Genomic DNA, 8,763 nt, shown 5'->3' on the forward strand with positions numbered 1-8,763 from the left:
ATATGTGAGCCTTCCTGTGAGTGGGTACTCAACCTTAGTGACCCTAGCTGAAGACAAATGGATCAGAAACACAAGTTGCCCAGCTGAGGTCATCCAAATTCTGAACCGCCAAATTCTGAGCAAATAAAATAGCTGTTTGGGATACTTAATTTTGTGGTAGTTTGTAATGCAGCGATTGAAAACAGGAACAGATGTAGTTGCTCTCATTATAAAAATGCAAAATATGTGGCATTCATTTTGAAACTGGACAGTGGGCTGAGACTGAAAAAGAGTGTTAATGGAGAAAGACAGGAGGTTATTATTGAGGTTTGGCAAGAGGGCAACCTCTATTTTGTATTCATAGTAGGTTCAGTGAAATTGTCACCTAACATGTTTTGGAAAATATAAGATGTGCCTAATACACTAGTGGATCTCAACAAGTAGATTTCCAGGCAGACTGCCAAATAATTCTTATATCTGCATACAATAAAGTAGAGATAGGGAGAAATTAGCTAAATAGATTATTCAATTTTTAGCAGAATTTAGAGGAAATAGATAGAACCCAAGACTTGCTGGCTTCAAAAACAGACCTAGAACACAGATCTAGCTAAGAAAATACTTTTAAAGCAAGAAATAGCCTCCAGCTAAAAATTTTAAAAGGGGCAGTAAAACAAAGTAAAAGTAAAACAAAGACTCAGGGTAAAGATTAAGTCAAAGCTGCAAGCATAAATCCCTTTGATAAGATCTCAGAAACATTTTAAGTTGATAGGCCCTATCAGACAAAAGCTTTGAAGAGTATGCCTTATCACCCTTCTCTATTAAACAATAGAGATTCTGGTAATCTTTAGGCTATTGTAACATCCTGAAGCAGATTTCCAAAAAGCCAAAGGCAGAGAAGAGCCTAGCTCAAAAGGATTTGTGGTCATGACTCTGATCTAACAGAATGGATTATAGTTTGATATACAGGAATCCCATAATGTTTTTAAAGGAATTAACCATCTTGGAATGAAAGGGTCAGAGACAACATCAAATTAAAAGAGGGCTTTGGACTCCTAAACTAATAGAGAAAGGATTCAGGCTGAGAAACTTACTCAGCAGAAGACACAGGCTATTTTTTTACAGAAAATGAAGAATGACTTAGAAGGCAGTACCAAGAACCCAAAGGTCAAAAGCCAAGAACCACAGAGAATCATACCACAGCTGCAGATATAGAGCTTTATCAAGACGCTGGCAACATGTGTCTACCTGAATGTCTTATCATTATGGAATAGTGACTGCTCTGTGCCCCTTGTCTTCCCCATTTTTGAAAGGGCATGTCTACACATGACTGTCCCAGCATTATGTGTGTGTATACAAGTAACTTTTTTATTCAGAGGAGGACTTCAGATTGAGAAGACATATACCTGAAGAATCAAATCTAAGGAAACTTATCTGCACCTGGACCTGAGATTTACAGTTTAAGCCTAAACCTAATGACATAATGGGGTGAGACTTCTGGTGACTGTGGAAGTGGGTTAGTGCATTTTGCATATGGGAAGAATATAATATTTGTGACTATAGAGCAAACTATGGCCACAAATTCTTTGACATTCCTCTGTTTGATAAGTGGGAAGTCTGGGTCCCTCCCCTTGAATCTGCTTAGATTCTGTGAATGTTCTGGCCAGCTGAATATGGCTAAAATGAAACTGCACCAATTTCTGAGTTCAGGGTTTAGGAAACTGGCAACTTAAAAAAAATTTTTTTATTGGATTATAGTTGATTTACAAAGTTGTGTTAGTTTCAGGCATATGAAATTGGCAGCTTTTACTGTCTGTTTCTTCGAAGTCAGCCACGACTTGAGAGGTATGACTATCCTCATACCACTGTGCTGTGAGAAGCCCGGCCATGCTGGAGAGGCCCTGGTAGATAAGATATCATGTGTGGGAAGAGAGAGGCCATAGTGAACTACTGTGTCACATATGAGTGAAAGTCACTTTAGAAATAGATCATCCAGTTCTAGCAACCACGGATACCTCATGGATCAGAAATAAACCCTTCCAGAATTTATGATATATTATATAAACATTATGAACAAAATTAACTGGTTCTTTAAGTCACTAGGGCTTCGTTGGTGGCTCAGATAGTAAAGAACCCACCTTTGATGAAGGAGACCTGGGTTTGATTCCTGGATTGCGAAGATCCTCTGGAGAAGGGAACGGCTATCCACTTCAGTATTCTTGCCTGGGAAATCCTGTGGACAGAGGAGCCTGGTGGGCTACAGTTCATGGAGTCACAAAGAGTCAGACATGACTGAGCGATTAACACTCTTTAAGTCACTAAGTTTAGGTCAGTTTATTACACAGTCATAGGTAACCAGAACAACTTCTATTTTTAATTTACTATTTAATATTACTATTAACTGTAGCCTGGTGGGCTACAGTTCATGGAGTCGCAAAGAGTCAGACATGACTGAGCGATTAACACTCTTTAAGTCACTAAGTTTAGGCCAGTTTATTACACAGTCATAGGTAACCAGAACAACTTCTATTTTTAATTTACTATTGAATATTACTATTAACCAAAAGCACTTACTCTTCCCATTCATAGAAATTGTTATAATAGTTATACAAAATTTGAATCTATCTGACAGTATGATTTCTGTTGACAGAGGTGACAGAAATGATAATGTCTTAGTTCTGAGCCTGGGCCTCAAGACGCTTATGTGCTCCTGCTCTTTTGAAAAGTTTAGAGCTTGAAGAAATGAGTCATCCCAACTAAACCACCCTCCACCTGGTTGACTGTATACTTATGAGCAAGCCCAGCTAAGATCATCTGAGTCCAAGCTGGACCAAAAGAACCCACCCAGTTGGACCTAGTCTGAATTGCCAGTGTAAAGAATCACGAACTAAAAAACAGTTGTTAAGTTATAAGTTTTGAAGTGGTTTGTTACACAGCAATAGCTAACTGGTATGTTAGCCTTCTATTTGATTTATTGTCAAGAACAAGGTGGAGAAGTATTGGTAGTTCTGTACAGTTTTACGTTATTTGTTTATTCTTGTTTCTTTATAAACTTGAGGATGAAATCAGTATACTAATTTTAGTATTTCTTTGTGGCAGAATACAATGAAAATGTAGAAACATTGTAACATTCTTGCACAAATTTAGAAAACTGTAACCATTTATAAGAAAAATCAGGCAAACTCAAATTGATGAACATTCTTCAAAATTGTCAAGGTCATTAAAAACAAGGAAACACCAAGAAACGATCATAGTTTGAAGGAGACTAAAAGACATGAGGCCTCCCAGGTGGTGCTGTGGTAAAGAACCCTCTTGCCAATGCAGGAGACATAAGAGATGCAGGTTTGATCCATGGGTGAGGAAGATCCCGTGGAGGAAGGCATGGCAACCCACTCCAGTATTCTTGCCTACAGAATCTCATGGACAGAGGTGCCTGGCGGGTTACAGTCCACAGAGTCACAAAGAGTCGGACACGGCTGAAGTGACTTGGCACACACGTACGCAAAGAGACATGACCAAAAAAAAAAAATGATTCTGAACTACATTCTTTTACTATAAATAGCAATTTGGGGACAAGGGACAAAATCTGTGTGGAGTCTTATGGCTTAGATGGTAGCAGCACATCAGTGTTAATTTACTGATTTTGATCTTTTCTGGGGAAGCATTAACAGGGAAATTCGTTGTTTACAGGAATTACATCCTATGGTATTTGGAGGCATCGTGTAAACAACTTACTCTCAATGGTTCAGTTTTTAAAAAGTTGAAAAAGAGAAGAAAAAATATTGTAGAAAAGAGAAATAATTGTAGGGCAATTCTGGTCCTGCAAGATAATAAAGAACAGGGACCTCCCAGTTAAGTCAATAATTTGTTCTTGATAATCAGACTTACTGCCCAAAAAATGCTGACCGAGAGCTTATTTACCACTATTTTAATGGGAAAAATTACATGGTTGGTATATCAACATAAAACACCCAAATAATTTCCCTAACACAAAGCACAACAAAGTAAAATACCTGTATATCAGATACATCAGGTTACAGTAGATATGTTTAGAACATATATACTATATATATATCAAAATGGTGCGTCCTTGTTTTTAATGACCTTGACAGTTTTGAAGAATGTTCATCACTTTGAGTTTGCCTGATTTTTCTTATAAACGGTTTCAGTTTTTTAATTTTGTGCAGGAATGTTACGATGTTTCTACACTTTCATTGTATTCTGACACAGAGAAACACTATATATAGTGTATAGTAATATGTTTAGAACATCACTTTCTCACCAAACAGCAGGATTAGTAACAAACGTTCGCTTTGTGATATAATGCTCCAAACTCCCTTTGATGTCACTTAAGGTGCTTTTCAAAGTGGTTTACACATTATGGTTTCAACATGACTCTAATATTCTGCTAATTTTATTTCACTCAAGACTTATGCTAGTCATAATTTTGCTTAAATTTTCATATTGAGTTTTATGGAGAAACATCAAATTTTCCTATGTAACCAGTGGTGAAAAAAAAAAAATATTGTACCAAAAAGTATGCTCCATGAAGTTTGTGTAGTACAGCCCAAGAGGCATTCTGCTGAAAGAAAATGTTATCTCTGGAGGCATACGGGTTGCGCCAGTACATTATTAAGCTACAATAATTTCAGTTATGTCTTAAACCGGTAGTTCAGTAAAACATAACAGTACATGCATGCATGTCTTTAGTCATGCCCAACTCTTTTTGACCCTATGGACCACAGCCCTCCAGGTTCCTCTGTCCATAGGATTCTCCAGGCTTGCTGGAGTGGGTTGCCATGTCCTCTTCCAGGGAATCTTCCTGACCCAGGGTGTCTTACATCTTCTGCATTGGCAGGCAGGTTCTTTACCACTAGCACCACCTGAGAAACCCAAAACAGAACAGATTGAACCTCAAATGTAAGAATTACTTCTTTTTCTTTTTTGAGGTTCTAGAATTTGATATATATATTTTAATTTTAATCAGAGACTAATTACTTTACAATATTGTGGTACCATACAACATTATAAATATTCAGCAAATGAATAAACATATTGGCTAACTATTGAGAAAACAGTTTAGGTCAGTACATCATTGTGAATACTAATTCCACACAACTTAAAGAGTTTAATCAGAAAATTTGAAAGAAAATGGAGTTGATTTGTCCCCTTTATGCATGGGGAAGAGATTCCTAAGTTTAAAAGCAACAGAAGTCAATAAGGGAAAATACACAGGTTTGGTTACAGTAAAAATCTTAAAATCTGGGTGTGTGAGTTTAAAAGTAAAACAAATATTTATAGCAAATAGCAGACCAAATATTAAATAGTAACAGCTCTGACAAATCCATAAGAAAAACATTAAGACACTGATAGGTATGTGGGAAAGAGCATAAAAAGACTGTTTATAAGAGAAGAAACACAAATAGTGAACCTAAATTATGGGGAAACGAACTTTTCTGGGCACTGTTGTAGCCATCAATTAAATTAGAGAAGCCATTAAAAATATCACAAAATCTGATGGCAAGATAGGTGTGTGATAAACTAACTAGGTACTCTGCATATAATTAGTGTCTGTATAAAATAACAGAATTCTTTTGGAAAGTAACTAGAAGGCTGATCCAAGAGTTATAAATATTAATAATTTGCAATCCCTTGTATTTTGGGAATTTGCTATTCTTTTTGCACAGAGATGATGGTTATGAAGTTGTTTATAAAATCAGAAGAAAATGTTTGTGTTGGACTTGAGGGGGCAAATTAAACAGTTAGGTAAGCTATGAGGCCAACACTTTTAAGTTTGAAGTTACTAAAATAATTCTAAAGATGAGCAAAAATATAGATACAATCTTTCCCAAAAAAGTAGAACACAAAATTGTATACTTTGTATAATCGCCCAACTTCGTCACATAAGAACCAAGGCACACAAGTGAGTGGTGAGGTTATAACTAGGATATTAACAGTGGATACAAGAAGAGATGAGATGATCAAAGATTTTTTTTCCAAATTAAAAAAAAAAAAGCACACATTGCTTTTCTACTGAAAAAAAAAAAAAAAGAAAGAGCAAGAGAGGAGATGATGTTTTGTGGCTTGCAGTCAAGAGGAAAATTTTCTTATGCAACTATTTAACAAGCATCACCAAAACTCCAAGAAACAATCATGCAGAGGCTGATGACTGCACCCTGGAAAGCATAACTGCATCCCAGAGCACTGTGAAAAACCAGTATCCTACAAGGAGCTGATGACAACTCTAAATAAGGCTGAAGTCATGTACCAACCTGCCTAAGGAGACTTTCCATGTAGTCACAGCTGCTGTTAACACTTTACGAGGCTTCACAAACACATCAAATGCACTGGCCAGGAAATAAGCCTGGTAGTTAGGTATTTTTTTGTTGATGCTCAACATAAAGCCTGTCTGTGTTTTTCAACTTTTTGTAAGGTTAAGGTCACAGTGTTTTTCCATTATAAAACTGCTTGTGGACGAAAAAACCCCACAGTCCCACCGTACAGTATGTTTTTCATGGAGGGGCAATCAGTAGAAGGATCTAGCTCTCGCTTGTCAAAGATCACTTGAAAAGTTCAAATTGGACTTGTGCTGGTAATGCTGTATTCTAAATCAAGGAAGTTCACTGGTGGTATCACTTTACTTTCAGTTTTGCCGCTTCTGAGAGTGGAGGATGTTTAGAGTGAATGTAATACAATAGGGGATGATCTTCCACTTAGCTTTACAATTCTATCGGCAAAATGACAAGGGAGAAGGAATATCATGTTCTCTTTGAATTGTGTTTTTGCAGCCTGAGATTCAAGTTCAGGTTTCTTGACGTATCCCTGGGCAATGAATCTGAATTAATTATTGGGTCCAATTTCCTCCACCTAGCCCCTAAGACAAATACAAACAAGCCAGCAATGGTTACCCTCCTGGCCACTAGAGATTATATCAAGGCAAGTGCAGAGCAGTAGACTGTTCTCCTGGTAAGAATTTATCCATTGAGAAAGACTGAAGGGAGAATCAGACTGGCACAAATTGAAAGCTATTGGGTACATTTAATATCTTCTAGTTTAATTCACACCTTCTAGGTGTGGATTAAAACACATCACAAAGAGCTTTGCTGTAATGATTGAAGGAGGTGATTTGTTTCTTTCTTTCATTTTGTACTCTAGGAGAAATTAGCCGGGCACTGTCTATAAAGTGGAAGGCAGGCCTCATGCCAGGCTGTATGTATATTTGTTGGTTTGCCACCCATTCTTATGGAGAAAATGTGTGTGTGTGTGTGTGTGTGTGTGTGATAGGTCTGAAATTTGTCTTCCTTACAGAATGACTCATGAAAACAAAAAACAGATTCAGGCTTTTTTGAAGTTTCTGCTTCTCTGAAGATTTGAAAGGACTGGTACCAACCCTCAAAATGTTTTATTTCCTGTGATATAAGGTTCACTGGCATGCTGCAGTCCCTGGGGTTGCAAGGAGTCAGACACGACTTAGCGACTGAACAACAACAAAAAAATTAGGTTCCTAATAAATAGTGAGTGGATTATCAAAGGAATTTCATCACTTTGTCCTCTAAAAGGTATGTACTTGTTCTCAGATGGTCTTTTTGCCTTGGCTATAATTCTCCATAAAATCTGAATGAAGCACTCCAAAGGCAGGAGTTACACTATCACAAACCAGCAGATACCTAGGCCACCAGAAGCTGGGGAGAAGTAAAGCAAGATCCTCCACTTAGAGGCTTTGGAGAGAGCATGGCCCTGCTGACACTTTGATTTTAACTTCTAGCCTCCAGAAATGAGAGAATGGATTTTTGTTGTTTTAACCCACTTGATCTCTGGTACTTGGTTACAGCAGCCCTGGGATGCTCATTGCAAGTGACAGGACCCTATGCTAATCAGAGACATAAATGAGATTTACCGGAAGTCTCAGAGGAGAATATACAAGCTTCTTTTTTTAAAATTTAAACTTGTTATTTTGTATTGGGGTATAGTCAATTAACAATGTGGTGATAGTTTCAGGCGCACAGCAAAGGGACTCAGCCATACATATACATGTATCCATTCTTCCCCAGACTCCCCTCCCATCCAGGCTGCCACATAACATAGAGCAGAGTCCCATGTGCTATACGGTAGGTCCTTGTTGGTTATCCGTTTTGAATATAGCAGTGTTGTACAAGCTTATTTGAATTTCAGGAAAACTTGACTACGATTTAAGCATTGCCATTTTGAGTTCTCAACTCTGCTTTTCTATTTCAGCTTTATTCTCTTACATCAGTTTCATCCATCAATAGCTTCCACTTTTATACCTCCAACATCAAAGAGACTAAAACTCTTTGCCTGTGTTCTGTGTGAAAAATTTCAGGACTGGTTCCAGCCTTACACCTGCTGACTGGTCCTAACACAACAGCTGTTTCCAGGGCTTCAAGATGCTGTGACTGGCCATCCACGTGCTTGGCATGGAGGGAGGAAAAAGTCCCTCCCCTTCAAAGGGTGTCAATCCCAGAAACAGGGAAGGGTCCTCTGTAGAAAAAGAGAATAGGTGTCCACTGCAGGAAGGACATGGAAGCACAGGTGAAGATGGAGAAACTGAGGAGGTGGAGGGGGTTTCCATGCTGTCTGCCATGAAAGGGGCTCAGGCTGACACCTGTGGAGAAGGGGCAGGGGTGGGCTTTACCGGGAAGCCCTGACCTTCACTCAAATCATTCTCCCTCTTGCTCAGATAGCAGACACCTTACTGACTGCCTTACAAGTGGACCAAAAGGGTGAAGTTCTCAGTCTGATGTATGAGCTGAGTCTGGCTTTCCTATG

This window comes from Cervus canadensis, chromosome 12 (assembly GCF_019320065.1).
Source record: "Cervus canadensis isolate Bull #8, Minnesota chromosome 12, ASM1932006v1, whole genome shotgun sequence".
NCBI classification, from domain to species: Eukaryota; Metazoa; Chordata; class Mammalia; order Artiodactyla; family Cervidae; genus Cervus; species Cervus canadensis.